General features: G+C 41.9%; 1 protein-coding gene and 1 pseudogene across 5 annotated transcripts in view; both read left to right on the top strand.

Moving 5' to 3' along the window:
• The window catches only part of RBFOX2 (RNA binding fox-1 homolog 2), a 299,483-nt gene that overhangs the window by 135,213 nt on the left and 146,971 nt on the right, over positions 1-17,299 (top strand). The gene's annotated exons all lie outside the window — the stretch shown is intronic.
• LOC111549077 lies at positions 768-1,897 on the top strand (annotated as a pseudogene).

Here is a 17,299-nt window from a genome sequence, read left to right as displayed (position 1 = left end):
GTTACGTTACGTTACGTTACGTTACGTTACGTTACGTTACGTTACGTTAGAGACAGAGTTTTGCTCTTGTTGCTCAGGCTGGGTCTCGGCTCACTGCAACCTCTGCTTCCTGGGTTCAAGCAATTCTCCTGCCTCAGGCTCCTGAGTAGCTGGGATTACAGGCATGTGCCACCATGCCCAGCTAATTTTTGTATTTTTAGTAGAGACAGGGTTTCTCATGTTGGTTAGGCTGGTCTCGACCTCAGGTGATCCTCCCGCCTCGGCCTCCCAAAGTGTTGGGATTACAGGCGTGAGCCACCGCGCCCAACCTTTTGTCTTAATTCTATCCCAAACTTGATTAAAAGATAACACTATAAAGTTACAGTATGAAGATCCAGAATTTCGTTATATTTATTTTATTGATACTTGGTTGAGAATGAATGACTGCCAGTGGTCTTGGTGGCTTATGAGTGTAATCCCACACTTTGGGAGGCCTAGGCAGGTGGATCACTTGAGGTCAGGAGTTTGAGACCAACCTGGGCAACATAGTGAAACCCCGTCTCTACCAAAAATACAACAAAATTAGCCAGGCATGGTGGCGTGCGCCTGTGGTCCCAGATACTCTGGAGTCTGAGGTGGAAGGATCACTTGAGCCTGGGAGGCAGAGGTTGCGATGAGGCGCGATCACGCCACTGCACTGCAGCCTCTGGGCTACAGAGTGAGACCTGTCTCAAAAAAACGGAACAAAAAAAAAAAAAAAAGAAAACAAAACAAAGAAAGGATTGTGGGAGAAGATGGTGGCTGCTGCACAATCCTGGGTTCCTGGGCCCTGCCACTGTCACGTTCTGCCATTACTTCAATAGCCACATCTGTGTGTCACGGCCCACTCCATTGCCAGCTTCATCATGCCCTCATACCTCATGAGGTGGACGTTCCTCAGTCAGTGGGATGGTGGCCACTGTGTTTGGAGCAACAGGATTCCTGGGCCAATGTGTTGTCAACCACCGCAGACGCATAGGGTCACAGGTGATCCTTCCCTATCGGTGTGATACATATGACATCATGCACCTTCGTCCCATGGGTGACCTGGGCTAGCTTCTGTTTCTGGAATGGGACACAAGAGATAAAGATTCTATCCGACGAGTAGTGGAACACAGCAGTGTGGTCATCAATCTTGTTGGACGAGACTGGGAAATAAAAAACTTTGATTTTGAGGATGTTTTTGTGAAGATCCCCTAAGCAATTGCTCAGGTGTCCAAGGAAGTCGAAGTTGGAAAATTCATTCATGTTTCACATCTGAATGCGAATATTAAAAGCTCTTCTGGATATTTGAGAAATAAGGCTGTTGGAGAGAAAGCGGTGAGAGATGCATTTCCAGAAGCCATTATCATAAAGCTGTTGGACATCTTTGGAAGAGAGGATAGATTCCTTAATTATTTTGCAAATATGTGTTAGTTTGGTGCTATACCCCTTGTTTCCTTGGGCTGGAAGGCAGTTAAACAACCACTATGTCATAGATGTATCCAAAGGAATTGTTGATGCAGTTAAGGATCCTGACGCCAACGGAAAAACCTTTGCTTTCATTGGGCCAAATGGGTACCTCTTTGACCTGGTGAAGTACATCTTTGCTGTGGCTCACAGACTCTTCCTTCCGTACCCCTTGCCACGTTTTGCCTATCAGTGGATAGCAAGAGACTTTGAAATAAGCCCATTAGAGCCCTGGGCAACAAGGGATAAAGTGGAGCGGATTCACATCACAGATGTGACATTGTCTTACCTGCCCAGCTTAGAAAACCTTGGTATTCAGGCACCACCACTGGAACTCAAGGCCATCGAGATGCTGCGGCGTCAGCGCACTTACTGCTGGCTGGCTGCTGAAATTGAGGATGTGAAACCAGCCAAGACCGTCACCATTTAGTGCCTCCTGAGTAACTCTTGGTTTTGACGTCTTTTGGGTCAGCCCATGTGGTTTGAGCACCCAGCCAGGTGGTCTTTTTAGAGAATCCTGTACACAGTGAATAGGATCCCACCATTAAAACATTTAAGGTTTAAAAAAAAAAGAATGAATGTCGAGTAACAACAGACTCTTCAAAGAGTTCGAAAAAATGAATCTCTTGTCAGTGTAATTTTAATATAGTTATTTAGAGTATAGTATAGGGAGTGTTGGTGACTTAAGATTTAGGGCATGAGCTATGAAACTAGAGAGGAAAGTTGTGTTTAAAAACTGATTGTGGACATGTAAAAGAGTCTAAGTAACATTTTATGGAAAGTCAAGATTTTCTTTTTTATTTAGAAAATAGGCTGTCTCAGTTTCAGTCTTGGAAGTTCTTTCTCCTCCTTTGTATTAGAAATGTGATAGTCTTGCCTTCAGAAGAAGCAGAGAGGTTCTCTGTAGAGATAAAGAAAAGGTTTGGGTGGGGCCAAGAAGAATACCTGCCCCACCACTCCAAGTTTAAGTGAGCTGGGAGTTTAAATTAAGGTGGGAGGAGAGAAAAGGTTCTTCTGCGGAAAGCATGCATTCAGTGTGGAAGACAAGGAAAAGTGATTCTATTTCTACCCTAAGAGGAAGAAACCCCACTATGGCAGGTGACTAAACCCAGAGCACGCACAGTGGGAATATTAGGTAGGGAGAGTGAAAGTACCTGCATGGGGCCTACCTTGAGTGTGAGACTTGTAGACCTTACTTGGAGATTTTATAAGCAGGAAGGAGCTGTTTCAACATGTCTGAGGGGGAGCCGAAACCCTGAGGCAGCTGGAAGGTGGTTTTTGTTTGCTTTTTATTTTTATTTTTTATTTTTTGTTTTTTCTTTAATAAGTGGGAAGGAGTGGAATATTCCTCAAAACCTATTACCCTTTGAGAATGTTTTTTGCACCTACTATGTGCTAAGTACTATGCAGAAGACTCCATGGCCAAAAATAGATGAGCCAAGATGAGATGTTAGGTCTCCACCAAGGAAGATGTGCAAAGGAGAAGTGGTTTGCTATAGGAATACTTGGAGAAGTAGCCCGCAGAGGTGGTCAGTGCCATGTTACAAACACCAGACCCCAGACCCCACAGAGAAAGGAGAGCTCACTCACAGCTGGGGTGTGCTTTTGGATTTGAACATGGAGAAATGGGTCAGGGAAGCAAGGAACATGCATGGGCCTTGACATTGGCATTAGAATATGGGGGATAATTACGTGATTTTCTGAATAAAAACCATTAGGACAGGTGATTTGATAATACTTGTTCACCACTGGGCATAATGAATGAAAACTTGCCTGGCAATAGGAGGCACTTAATAAATGTTTGAACTGAACTGAAATTAGAAAACATGGTCACCAGGAACATGGCAGACTGTTTACGTAGTTATATCATTCCAACACCTCTGAAAGGAGTATTATACCTATTTTTTGGTTGAGGAAACAGAAGCCTGGACAGGCTGGAAACTTTCCCCAGGCCATAATGATATTACTTGTAGATCTAGAATTGAAACCCAGGCCGTGCACCTTAGCCTGTCTACATGGTGAGTAAAGTGTCTGTACCATGCTAGGAGCTCATGATCCACTTGACTCTTTCAGAAGCCAGGCTATGTTGATCTGAACTAGGGCAGTAGTAATAAAAAAGATGAAAAGCCTATTCAGTTTTATATCTTAAGTTTTCTTGTGTTTTAAAAACTTTTAAGATTAAGAATTATTAGTGGTGAAATGACATAAAGAATAGTGGTGTCCAGCAGACGTTGTGAGAAAGGAATGTGGGCTCTGAGCAGGTTCTGTGTATGTGCTTGGCTTCTGCAAGGGGCTCCACAGTTGGGGCAGAGGGAAAGCTTGGCTCACTCACCTGGATCTTAGAGGGCAGAGATTTTTGATTGCTTCATTCATGTTTAAAGAACTCATCTTAAACTAATGTATATCTAGCACTAGAAACTGGTGCTGGTGGTTTATAACTGACCCCACCCATCCCTGTCTTTTGCAATAATCTTTGTGAGTGGTGATTGTGTTTCTAGAAGTAGAATTACAGAGAGAGATTCCCTGAAGGCAAATACAGAGCGAGTGTGCTGTACACTCTAGTTCAGATACTCAGGGCTGGGAACTCCCAGAGAGAGAGAGAAACAGAGAGAGAGGGAGAGAGAGAGGGAGGGACGGTGGGACGGAGGGAGGGTGAGAGGGAGGAGAGAGAACAACAGAACAGTCAGCTGGAGAGGAGGGGGGGGGAGCCCAGTTTTTTTTTTTTTTTTTTAGGATTTTTTAACTCAAGTGATTTTGGGGGGTTTCTCCCCACCTCAAACCCTTGCCCCCCAGTTCTGGCATCTTCTTTCTTCGGTTCGCTGAAGTGCCTTTTTGCAGTCCAGGATCCACTGACCGCTGAGTTTGAGCAGCCCGATCTGACATGATGTACCTCTGGGTGAGTACAGAGTGCTGTGGGTGAGGGTTTGCGCTTGCACATATAAGGAGTGGAAAGCTGCGAGGTTCTGCTATTGCACAAATGGCCTCCCCACAGAGCACAGACTGCCACATCCCCTTCTGTTCCAAGGTGTTAGGTTTTTAAAACCTAGCAGTGATTGTGACATCGTTGTTTTCCTCCCCCTGTGTTATTTATCTTGTCAGACTTAGGTGCAAGGGCTGAATTCCCTGCGCAGTACCATCCCCTGGGCTTGGTAGGTTTGGAGAAGGCAAGTGGGGCAGGTGAAGTGAGCTGGTTACTTCAGGAACTGCAGTCTTCCTGGTGGCTCAGGATCGACTTGTGTTTTGTTTTGGGGGTACTGACCTTGATAAGCCATGTCTTTAGATATTGAGAGCCAATAGGTGGCATGATTATTAATTAGGAATAAGCTTTCATAAGCTTTTATCTATTAATTATTACTATCCTTCACAGTAGTCTTGTGAAGTAGGTCACTCACTACTGTTATTAAAATTGTATGAGGAAAGTAATTAAGTCACAAAGAGTGACTTGCCCATAGTTAGAAATCAAGTCTATAGCAGTTAGAATAGTAATTAATAATCAGACATTATAAAGCATTTTATGTTTGCCAGGAATGTAGTACCTTCTATTATTGTAATTTACCGTTAATTGTAGCATTGTAGTTTGGGATGGAGGAAAACTTTCTATAACTAGAGAAGCTTGTAAATTTAAAATGTGATAACTTTTAGAGTAATGTCAGAGGAAATAATACAGAAACTGCTCCCCGTACCTGCCTGCAATTTTTAGTTGTTAAGACAAGAACATCTTATAGTCCGTTGCAAAGATGGCAGTATGTCTCTCTAGCAAACAGCTGTTGTGTGTTGCTAAGGGAGCCTACTAGATGTGATGCCCTTGGCTACTAGCCAGCTTTTTGAAAGTTTCCCTTTGCCCTTTGCCCTTCAGCCCAGATGTCTGGAATTGCAGGAACCTACTTGGCTAACGCAGGCTAAATTTATAAATTATCAGAAAGCAAATTTTAACTGCGTTTGGAGAGATGGAGCTTGTTCACAGAAGACGTATATGTATATATGTGTGTGTTGGGAGGGGCTGCTTTTCGTGCTTCTCCCTTCATGTTTGAATATGACCTTGAAATATTATTTTCTCTCCTCTATTGATTTTGTGTGTAGTCCTTGTAAGAGCTCAGAACTTTTCTGACACGCTAATGTGCATTAAGTAGTTTTCGCCTCCCTGTGAACGAGTCATCTGTGCGGGCTCTTTGCAGCCTTGTGGGTGGGATTGAGCAGCCCTGTTGACCTGAAGGATGGGCTGTTCTGTCTTTTGATTTGTTTGGAAGAGGAGTTATGAAAGAAAGCAAGTTGAATTAATCTCATTTTCACTTATGTTTGATGAAAGCAGACAGTGACAGTCTCCTTAGTTATTTCCTTTGTGTTTACATTATAGTTATTTGTATACTTATCTCAATTGATTTTTTACTTATTAACCCCGGAACAGAGCTTCCCTACCAATGCCTCGTGCCAGATTGAGATAAAAATATGCCAAGATTACTATACCCCACAACCCTTGGAGCAGCCAGCTGGGGCTTGGGAATCCCCTGGTCACTTTGATCATGTTCTCCCTAATTTGTTTACCACTTCGTGCTATAAAAAATATTTCCTATGTGTGCCATGACACCTGAAGGCTTGGGTAGCACTGCCTAGAGGGCAAAAAGCAGGTCAGCTCTATCTCTTTTATTATTTGTGTCATCTAGCCCAGTGCGTTTGTTTACTTCATTGAGGACGTGCAGAAGGAGCCATAGTGAATAATGCCCAGGTACGTAGAAGGAAACCTGGGTGGTCACGCATTCAGTGGGAGGCACAGAGGAGCTGCTGTGGACTAGGAATAGGAGATGAGCATTTTAGTGGAGGGTTAGCCAGTACCAAGCCATGTGACTTTCGGCAGTCATTTGACTATTTTGAGACTCAGTTTCCACATCCGTAAGATGATTGAACTGAACCTCCTCATATTCTGAAATTCTGTGAAGTGAATTTTATGTAGCAGTAGATATGCCTGAAAAATGCCCAATTCCACAAGGATGTTTAGGTTCAGGTGAACAGCGAAAACTGTCAGACATACATGTATCACCTCCATTGCTTGCTTGGTTTGGTATCAGTAATGGGTCAAAGGCACCCTTTCTGAGTATTCTAGAAAAATTACTGGACTATGTTTAGTTGTCATTACCTCTGAATTGGTGCAGATAGACATTTTTAGAACCTGTAGAATTGAAGAGTAAAAGTTATAGCTTATCCAGGCATTTTCATTTGTGTAGTTAGATGCAGCTCATTAACTTGCTCCCATGTGTCTAGAACTCTGAGATAGAATGCTATCTTGTGCTCTCTCTATGCTTCTTTGCCAGATTTTCTCCCAGCTTTCCTGTTGAGTCATCCTCTTTTTTAGTGAATTTGGTAGCGTCAGTTGGCAGCCTGAGGTGGTGAAAAGAATATGGGTTTCAGAAACTTCACTAGGTCTGAATCCCACCTCTGCCATTTCCAAGTGTTTGACTGTTAACAAGTTACTTAACCTCTCTGAGCCTCAGTTTCATTTGTCATATAGGGAAAATAGTAGCACTCAGGATTGTTGTGAAGATTTGAGATCATCTGTGAAACATACTTAACGTGGTGAATGGCACACAATAGTTGCTCAATAAATAACTAGTACAAGCCAACTTTTTGCTTTGAACATTTGCATAGACAGACCACTCACCACCCCAAAGTGTTTTCTCTGTCCTGTTGAGGGTATCTTTTAATTCATATAGGGAGAACTTTGATAAACACAAACTAGTTTTTTTGTGAAATATTTTCCTGCTCAATTTGTATGTTAAGTACTCATGGCTTGGGAGCCCTTGTTAAGGTTGCCTCCTGATGGAGAAAAGCCCCACTGTTTGTTGTAAACTTTTTTTTTTTTTTGAGGTGTACAGTACTATTAAGCATTCATTGTGTCATTTATTCTCCCTCTGTCATCGCCATCATCAAAAACAGGGAGAGGAAGAGACAGACAGACAGATATGATTCCTGTACTGAGGGAACTTACTTGTTTGATGATTGTATAATTTATATCCAATAAACATAATTATAGACCACTGACTTAAATTACCAGAAAACAGGATATGTTCTCCCTGTCTGAGCAGTCTTAGCTGGACAGACACCAGGCACTCTCTTATTCATGCTCTGTGTGGGTGAACTTCTGGATTTTATTTTGAACTGTTGTTTTATCATAGATCAATTCTGTCTTCTTAGTAAATCAGTTCAGCCAACATTTAATGAATGCCCATAATGGGTAGAACTAGCTGTTACAAATACAAAGATGATTAAAGACATAGTGCGCCCTGGCCGGCCTTAGTGGCTCACATCTGTCATCCCAGCACTTTGGAAGGCCAAGGTGGGCAGATCATGAGGTCAGGAGATCGAGACCATCCTGGCAACCATGGTGAAACCCCATCTCTACTAAAAATACAAAAAATTAGCTGGGCGTGGTGGCACGCACCTGTAATCCCAGCTACTCAGGAGGCTGAGGCAGGAGAATCCCTTGAACCCAGGAGGCAGAGGTTGCAGTGAGCCGAGATTGCGCCTCTGCTTTCCAGCCTGGGCATAGAGCGAAGACATAGTGTGCCCTTAACAAATTTATAACACCATGGCAGAGAATCAATGTACACAGATAATAATGATTTTTGTATGCTATTCAAATCTGTGTATATAGATAATAATGATTTTTGTATGCTATTCAGTTAACACATATAAGTGAGGTTCTTTTATGTGCTATTTCATCCTCACAACATTGCTAAGGACTAAGTATCATTATCTCTATTATACAGGTGAGGAAAGCAACTATGAGAGAGTATATGACAAGCAGTAAATGGCAGACCTGGAAACCCAATCTTATCTTTTAAAAACTATGGCTCTTATTTCATTTTACACTAGCTAATTTTGGGAGAACCTGATTTTTATTTTATTTTATTTTATTTTAAACTGTCTATTGAATGATAATATTTAGTCCTCAGTGCACCTCGGTGTTAGCTGTTATCTTCATTTTTCAGATGAGAAAGCAGATATTTCAGTAACTTGCAAAGTTATGCAGTTTGCAGTTGTCAGAGTTAGAATTTGAACTGTGGTTTGTCCATCCCTAAAACTTGCTATACCACAATTAGCCTCATTTTATATTTGTTCAGTGGTGTCCAGTTTATCAGTATAGTAGTCCCCGTTATTCATGTCTTCACTTTCTGTAGCTCTAGTTACCCAAGGTCAATCACGTTCCAAAAGTATTGAGAGAGATAAAGAAACCACATTCGTGTAACTTTTATTATAGTATAATTATTCAATTTTGTTATTAGTTATCATTAATTTCTTACTGTGCCTAATGTACAAATTAAACTTTATCATAATATATATAGAATTCAGTACTACCCAAAGTTTCAGGCATCTACTTGGGGGTCTTGGAAGATATTTTCCACAGATGAGGGACACTGCCTGTACTACCATTCAGCATGGCACAAGGCTAGAGTAATGAAAATAAGGAAACCTGAATTCTGCTTGCTTCCCCCTTCGTTACTTGAGACAATTACTTAACTGCATATACCTTGATTTTTCAGGTTATGAAAAAGATGTATTCTTAGGAACATTCATGGAATAATCTTAGAAAAATGCGTATCAGCCATTTTAGAAATGAAGTAGTGAGTGACTGATGGCTTTATCGTAAAACTTAGAAATCACAGACTTTGAGTCAAAAGATACAGTTTTAGGTCTTAGTTGTGCCATTTGTCAGTGTATCGTCTTTCTAGCATGTTTCCTAATCTTTAAAATGGGACCAAGAGATTATTGAGATAACTTGTGAAAGTTTCTGGAAGTTCTTTTGTGTGAAACAAAAATAAGATAATAACAACACTTTATTGTTCAGGTTTCACGATAGTCATTTAGTGCTTTTTATCACTACTTTGCCACTCTAGTTGCTCTATACAATTAGAGAACTAGACTTAATAGTAAGTTGAATTATTACAAAATGTAGACAACGGCTCAGTTCAGATAACATTTAAGATCAGATACCATGATAGGTACGGTACTTGACAATGAAAAGCCATTAAAAGATTATAAGTAGGACTGGGAGTAGGGTGAAGTGAAGTTTATAATTAGATTTGTTTTTTTAAAAGATACCTACACAGATTAGAGGAGAGTAAAAGTGCAGAGAGGAGTTAGGTGATTGTCATGTAAGAGTCTGAGTAACAGGGAAGGTCATGCTAGAATGGGCTAGAGGGAAGCGGAGCTGTATTGAGAGATTCAGAAGGTAAAATTGACAGGATGTTGTAATTTAGAAGAGGACCAGGTTTTTGTAGGAGAGAAGATGAAAGGGATCATGGGTTTGGTTTTGGATTTAGTACTTGGGTAACTTTGAGATGTTCAAGAGGAAATATTGCTTACATGGCCACCTAAGTCTGGAAACAGAAGGAAAGATAGAGTTTTTCCTCCATTGTGAGAAATCTGCATGCCCCAAGCGGGTCTCATAATGGCTTAAAATGATAATGGTCTAGGGAGAAATGTAGAGCAAGAAGAGAAGTTAATGCCTGGAGAAGAATGAATTTTCTTTTCTTTTCCTTTTTGAGACGGAGTCTAGCTCTTTTACCCAACCTGGAGCACAGTGGCATGACCTTGGCTCACTGCACCCTTCGCCTCCTGGATTCAAGCGATTCTCCTGCCTCAGCCTTCAAACAGCTGGGATTATAGGCACCCTCACCATGCCTGGCTAATTTTTGTAGTTTTAATAGAGACGGGGTTTCACCATGTTGGCCAGGCTGGTCTTGAACTCCTGACTTGTAGAGATCTGCCCACTTCGGCCTCCCAGAATGCTGGGATTACAGGCCTTAGTCAGTGTGCCTGGCCAAGATTTTCAAAGGAAGCAAGGAACTAGGTTTTGGAGACCTTATTCTTGAGGAGGAAAACCAGGACATTAGGAAATCAAGATAAGAGATTATGGCAAGACACTGGAAACCGTCCTTGGGTTTAGCAATATGGAGGCCATTCAGCCCCCCTTCCCTTTCCGCCATGAGTGGAAGCAGCCAGAGAACCTCACCAGATGCAGGTGCCAGTGCCACACTTCTTGCACAACCTGCAGAACTGTGAGCCAAATAAACCTCTTTTCTTTATAAATTACACAGCCTCAGGTATTCCTTTATAGCAACATTAAATGGACCAAGACAATAGCCTAGAGCAATGGGCTGTATTGTACAGCCTACGTATTTAGTAGACTAGACCATCTAGGTTGGTGTAAGCACACTTTGATGTTCTCACACAATGAAATTGCTCAGTGATGTATTTCTCAGAACACATTCCTGTTAAGTGACACATGACTACTGTATTGCAGATTTGAGGAGTGAAGCAAGGTATAAAATAGTAATCTCAAAAAAACGGGGAGTAAATTTACTACAGAAATGAAGTAGGCTTAAGATTTGTGATCATAAATTTGATGTATGTGGTGGCGAGTCAGTTGTGTGAGTTTTATCCAGCGATCTTCTGTTATTTAAATGCAGGAGAGAAGTAAGTACATGGTTGGAGCTACCAAATAAGTTAGAGTAAGGGAAAAGAGGACAAGGAAATTAAGATTTTTTGGAGAAGACTCTGTATAGTATGGGGCCATAGGATCTAAACTGGCTTAGGAGGGAAGTAGAACATGAGAAGGAGTAATAGTGAAAAAGTAGTACGATCAGCCTGTAAACTAGAGATCTTAAGGAGCCTGGAGAATTGCCACAGGGATCAAACTACTATTGTAAGCAAATGCTTGATGGTGTGATAATAGAATACTTGAAATTTTTATAGGTGATGATTGTGTTAGAATATGATGCTAGGTGAATGGCTTTAGGTAAAGTGGTGGAAAAATACGGTTGGTGCTCAAGACTTCAACAAGAAGGCCAAAGTGTTGAATCTGTGTGGCTGTTGAAGTTATCAGAGTGATAAGAGAAACAATGGAGATGAAATCAGGGAGCCCTATTTAGCAGGTGATAGGTGCAGTTTGCCTGGAGGGAAGAGAAGTAGTTTGGAAGCAGTATTGGGAAGGAAGGAAGAGGATACCGGGAAGGTCCAAAACTGCATGGTGATGGGGAGTAAGGCGGATGCTTGCCCCTGCTGAGGTATGTGATGGGTAAGAGAAAAGTGTTTACTGTAGAAGCAACAGTAATCTCAGGGGCAGTCAGGTTTCCTTAGGATCAAGAGTAAAGAGAATTTCACAGAAGAGAGGTCGAGTATATAGAGGAGTTTGCTGAGAATAGCTCATGACCTCCAGGGCATGGGAGGGCAAGGAAGAGCAGGAGATGGGGTCAGAGAAGGCATAGAGAACAGTTACCATTGTAGTTGTTCAGGTATGAGGTAAAAGGGCCTTGAGATCAGGGTTTGACAGTGAGAATAAAGATTTTAAGTAGAGAGGAAAGTCTTATGCATGAATGCTAAAAGATAGTAAGCTTCAGTTATTTAGGAAAGCTGCCTTTACTATTTGTTTTAATGTGACATTTAATGTTAAACAACTATCTCTTTTTGGTCATGTTTCAAACCAGAATATGGAACTTTGTTGTAAAATGTATAAATTAAGGACTAAATTTGGAACCAAGTAAGTAAATACTCATTGTAGATTTTAAATTGTTCATTTGGAGAGTAGAAAAGCAGCGTGGTTGGCCGGGCGCGGTGGCTCAAGCCTGTAATCCCAGCACTTTGGGAGGCCGAAACGGGCGGATCACGAGGTCAGGAGATCGAGGCCATCCTGGCTAACACGGTGAAGCCCCGTCTCTACTTAAAAAAAAAATACAAAAAACTAGCCGGGCGAGGTGGTGGGCGCCTGCAGTCCCAGCTACTCGGGAGGCTGAGGCAGGAGAATGGCGTAAACCCAGGAGGCGGAGCTTGCAGTGAGCTGAGATCCGGCCACTGCACTCCAGCCTGGGCGGCCGAGCGAGACTCCATCTCAAAAAAAAAAAAAGAAAAAAGAAAAGCAGCGTGGTCAAAGCACACATATTGACAAGTGGGAAAGGGAGGGTGGAGGATTAAATGCCCAAATGCCCAAGATACATTTCCTGTGGTCCTTTCCCCAACAACAACAAAAATCTATTTTAGGAGCTGTCTTACTTCACTAACTCTTTTCTCCTTCTTGGTTCTAGAAAACTGTACAGTCATGTACCGCATAAAGACGTTTCAGTTAGCTATGAACCGCATCATTCATCAATACAGTTGAACGCATCAGTCAATGCAGTTCAATCCTACGGTGGTTTCCCAAGAGTGTATAAATAACAATTGTATCTTTACTGTCCCTTTTTCTGTGTTTAGATACATAAATACCATTGTGTTACAATTGCCCACAGTCTAGTATTCAGCAGTCACATGCTGTACATGTATGTAGCCTAAGAGGAATAGGTCATACATACCGTATAGCCTAGGTATATAGTAGGCTAGGCTATCTGAGTTTATGTAAGTACACTCTATGATGATCTCACAGCTATGAAATCACCTAACAATACATTTCACAGCATGTGTTCCTGGCATTAAGCAGCACATGACTATATTGCTTTTAAAAGTTGTAATCTAGTTGAAAGCATTTGCTTTCCTGTTTAGAATTAGTATCTTTTTCTGAATGTGAGAACTTGGTGCTCCGCTTCACAAATTTTTTTTTTAGCATCTTTTACTATTATTAAATAAGAGAACATATGTTACTTGTAATTGAAGGCCAGCATAGAATAGACATTCCACAGATATCGGTTGAGAAGTTAATTGGATATTCTAGGTATAATGAATTGTCTGTGTAGCACAGTGTTCAACTAAAATAATGGGTTTGGGCCGGGTACGATGGCTCACACCTGTAATCCCAGCACTGTGGGAGGCCGAGACAGGCAGATCACGAGGTCAGGAGATCGAGACCATCCTAGCTATCTGGTGAAACCCTGTCTCTACTAAAAATACAAAAAATTAGCCGGGCGTGGTGGTGGGCGCCTGTAGTCCCAGCTACTCGGGAGGCTGAGGCAGGAGAATGGCGTGAACCCGGGAGGCGGAGCTTGCAGTGAGCCAAGATTGCGCCAATGCACTCCAGCCTGGGTGACAGAGCGAGACTCCGTCTCAAAAAAAAAAAAAAATTAGGTTTGGGTTTCACTTAACCCAAATCTATAGGCTCTGTACTGTCTTAATTGTGTATTAACTTGTATAGTGTTTACTTGCTTATTTAAATATAGACTATTGATTCAGAGGTTAAATAAATAAAGACCGAGCTTTCATTCCCTAAAATAACTGTCCAATTACTATTTTTTTCCTAAGTGTGAAGTGAACCCTTTAATCACTGGCCAGATTCTCGTGTCCATGAAAATCAGGAAACTGACTGTGGTTTCATTGTGTTTCACATCATATGCTAGTTACGTTTCTGTCCCTGGCCTAGTCATTAGCCTGCTGTATATTAGACACATGATCTTTCTACTCTTGCGTCTCATCTGTAAAATGGGCATGATTATTTCCCAGTAGAATTGTTCAGTATTATTTCTCAGATAAAGTGACATCCACATAAAAATATTCTTAATGATCTATTTATTCTGCTTCTTGTACAGTACTTGAAATTGCCAGTTAGGTAAAAAAAATTATATTTTTTTTTGCAAGGTGGGACTGAAAGTCTCACTAAACAGTACAGTAGATGCCAAAGGCCGGGCAGGCGTGGGGGGACAGAGCACGTGTTGGAAAGATCAATTGTTACTGTGTCTGTGTTCTCCTCTGCTATAATGAAGTATTTTTAGATATTTATTTTTATGTTTAATGTTATTAAATTAAGGTTATTAAAAATAAGTTTCTTGGATTCATTGAAAATCAAAACCATTTTTGCTTGTTGCTCAGCAAGTTGCTGTAATATTGGATGTCTGCCGATAATATTCAAACTGGAGAAATTTGTGATTGTTAAAGGCAGTTGGGATTGGAAGGGATAAGAAAACAAATTCCCGAGTGCCTCCTATGATAGGAGGCACTGGGTCTGATGCTTTCATTACTATTGTCTTGTTGCATCTTACAGCAGGGAAGGAAGATTCAAATGCGCAGTCTTGCTTCAGAGTCAGTACTCTTAACCAATACGTTGTAATACGTTCAGCTGGTCTTTGATAGGCAGCATATAAGATGGTCCCTAGTGATCCCCATCTCCTGATATTCATACCCTTGTGTATTCTCTTCCCCTTATAGGCTGGACCTAGTGACTCACTTTGAATGCGTAGAATATGGAAAAAGCGATGAGATGTCACTTCCAAGATTTGGTTACAAAGAGACTGTAGCTTTTATCTTGGGTGTTTGCCCTCTCTGCCTTTCTCTCAGAGCCCCTACACTGTTAAGTAGCCCTGTGGGAAGGCCCACGAGCCAAAGATGTCTAGGCCTAACAGCTAGTGGCCTGCCAAAAACCGGGTGAGTGAGTTTGGTGGCGGATCCTCGATAGTCAAGCCTTAATGACTGCAGCCGCAGCCAACACCTTGACTGCAGCCTTGTGAGAGTCCTTGAACCAGAGGCACTTAGCTTACCCAGCTGGATTTCTGATCCACATAAACTGAGATAATAAATATTGTTTTAAGCTACTGTGATTGAAAATGAATTGTTACATAGAAATAGATAACTAGGCCGGGTGTGGTGGCTCACGTCTGTAATCCCAGCACATTGTGAGGCTGAGGCAGGTGGATCGCTTGAGCCCAGGAGTTTGAGACCAGCCTGGGCAACATAGCAAAACCCCATCTCTACTAAAAATACAAAAATTAGCCGGGCGAGGTGGAGCGCGCCTGTAGTCCCAGCTGCTTGGGAGGCTGAGGTGGGAGAATCACCTGAGCCTGGGAGGTCTAAGCTGCAATAAGCTGAGAGCGAGAACCTGAGCAAGAGAGCAAGACCATGCATCCAAAAGAAAGAGAGAGAACTACAGATTTTGGTACCAATAGTGGGGTGCTTTTTGGTGAACATCTAAACTGTGGGAGTGACTTTGGAACAGGGCAGTGGACTTTTGAGGAAAGTGTTAGTATAAGATTAGAGTACCTTGAACACACTGTAAAATACAGGACTTTGAGGCGATTGTCACGAGGTCTTAAAGGAAAGAAACTGGAAGAAAGGGGATCCTTGTTATGTAGTGGCTGAAAATTTAGCCACATTATCGTTTGTAGTTACGGTAAGCAGAAAGTGTGTTTCATGAACTGAGAGAGCTAGCTAAGTAAACGTCTAAGCAAAACATTGCAGATGCCCCCTGGTTCTTTCTTGCTGCTTAAAGTATGAGGGGAAATAAATAAATTGAGGGAAGCACTGTGAAAAAAGGAGCCAAAACTTGATGATTTTGAAAATTCTCAGCCTTTCTGGTTGGCAAAGGCTGATGAAATTAAGACATGCCAAAGATCAATTCAAGACCCATTCCAGGGAGAATGGTGGTCTAAAGGTAAAGCCGAAGCTGTGCCTTTAAAGCCTTTTGTTAAGACCTGAGAAGGTAGTGCCTTAGGGTACTCTTCAGTCACACTAAAGGCTCTCAGTCAAACAATAGGACTTCTAGCCTTTTTAGCAGGATCCCAAGGTAGAGGTAGAGAAGAGTTCCTCTTGGAGAGATCTATGGGTATAACTTTTGTCTGTTGTGGTGAGATTTGCAGGAAATCCACTGTGGCTAGGATTGAACAGGAAAAGAAACAGTACAAAATGAAAAGAGGCTGTCGGACACCCCTAGCATTCTGCTGGCAGGAAGCAGGCTGAGAAAGTGCTCAGCAGCTAACACATGCCACCTTTCATCAAAAGGGAAAGATGACTCAGAGATTGGAAGCAGGAGCCTAGAGATGAAGGCAGAAGTCATGGAGAATTCTTTTCCCAGTGTTGAGACTTAATCAAGGAACTTTCAGCATTTGCCCTGCTAGATTTCAGAGTCAGTATGGATCAGTGACTCCTTTGTGCCCCCTAGTTCCCTGCCTTTCTTTTGTAGAAAAAGTTATGCCATTTAGTGATTGCAAGGATTTTAGAGAACAGAAACCCAGAGGGCAAGTGAGAAAGGAGCCCTAATACTGTGCCATCTAGGCTCCCAGAATGCCATGCTGTTGTTGTTAAATTGCTTCTTTTGGCTTTTGTTTGCAGGTCGTAAGTACCAGATGATATGTGCAAAACTGAAGCAATCGGGAGGGGATTTCCCACCTCCATATTTACCCACTTTCTCTCATCAGTATCAGTAAACTCTCCCTTCACCCATGAAGCATTTACCTTCCTATATATATAAGGTGAACCCTCCAGTTGTACACTAGGTCCTATCTCTGCTAGTGTGTTTAGGACGTGGATCCAGCAATTCTCTCCCCTCTCTCTGGGATCATCAAGTTTTCTATCTTTATTGGCTTGGTCCTGTCAGCATACAGTTAAGCTGTTCTTTCGCTTATTTAAAAATAATACTCTTGACCTCACTTTGTCAGCAACTGCTGAATTTCTTTTCCTTTAAAGCAAAACTCAGTAGAGTTGTTTATATTTGATTATATCAGTTCTCCTCTCAAACCCAGGCAACCAGGTTTTTATTGCAGCCACACCACTGAAAGGGCTCTTGTCCAAGTTGCCCAGTAACTTCCATGCTGCTAAATCTAGTGGTCTGGTCTCAGCCCTCATCTTAACCTATCTGTAGAATATTCTATCACTGATCACTTCATTCTCTAATTCACTTTCTTGGGTACTTGACTTCCAGGACATCATACTTTCCTGATTTTCTTTTTTCTTTCTTTTTTTTTTTTTTTTTGAGACGGAGTCTCGCTCTGTCGCCCGGGCTGGAGTGCAGTAACTGGATCTCAGCTCACTGCAAGCTCCGCCTCCTGGGTTTATGCCATTCTCTTGCCTCAGCCTCCCGAGTAGCTGGGACTACAGGCACCAGCCACCTCGCCTGGCTAGCTTTTTTGTATTTTTTAGTAGAGACGGG

The sequence above is a fragment of the Piliocolobus tephrosceles genome, chromosome 19 (genome assembly GCF_002776525.5).
Source record: "Piliocolobus tephrosceles isolate RC106 chromosome 19, ASM277652v3, whole genome shotgun sequence".
Classification (NCBI taxonomy): domain Eukaryota; kingdom Metazoa; phylum Chordata; class Mammalia; order Primates; family Cercopithecidae; genus Piliocolobus; species Piliocolobus tephrosceles.
This window is presented reverse-complemented; position numbering and strand designations above follow the sequence as displayed.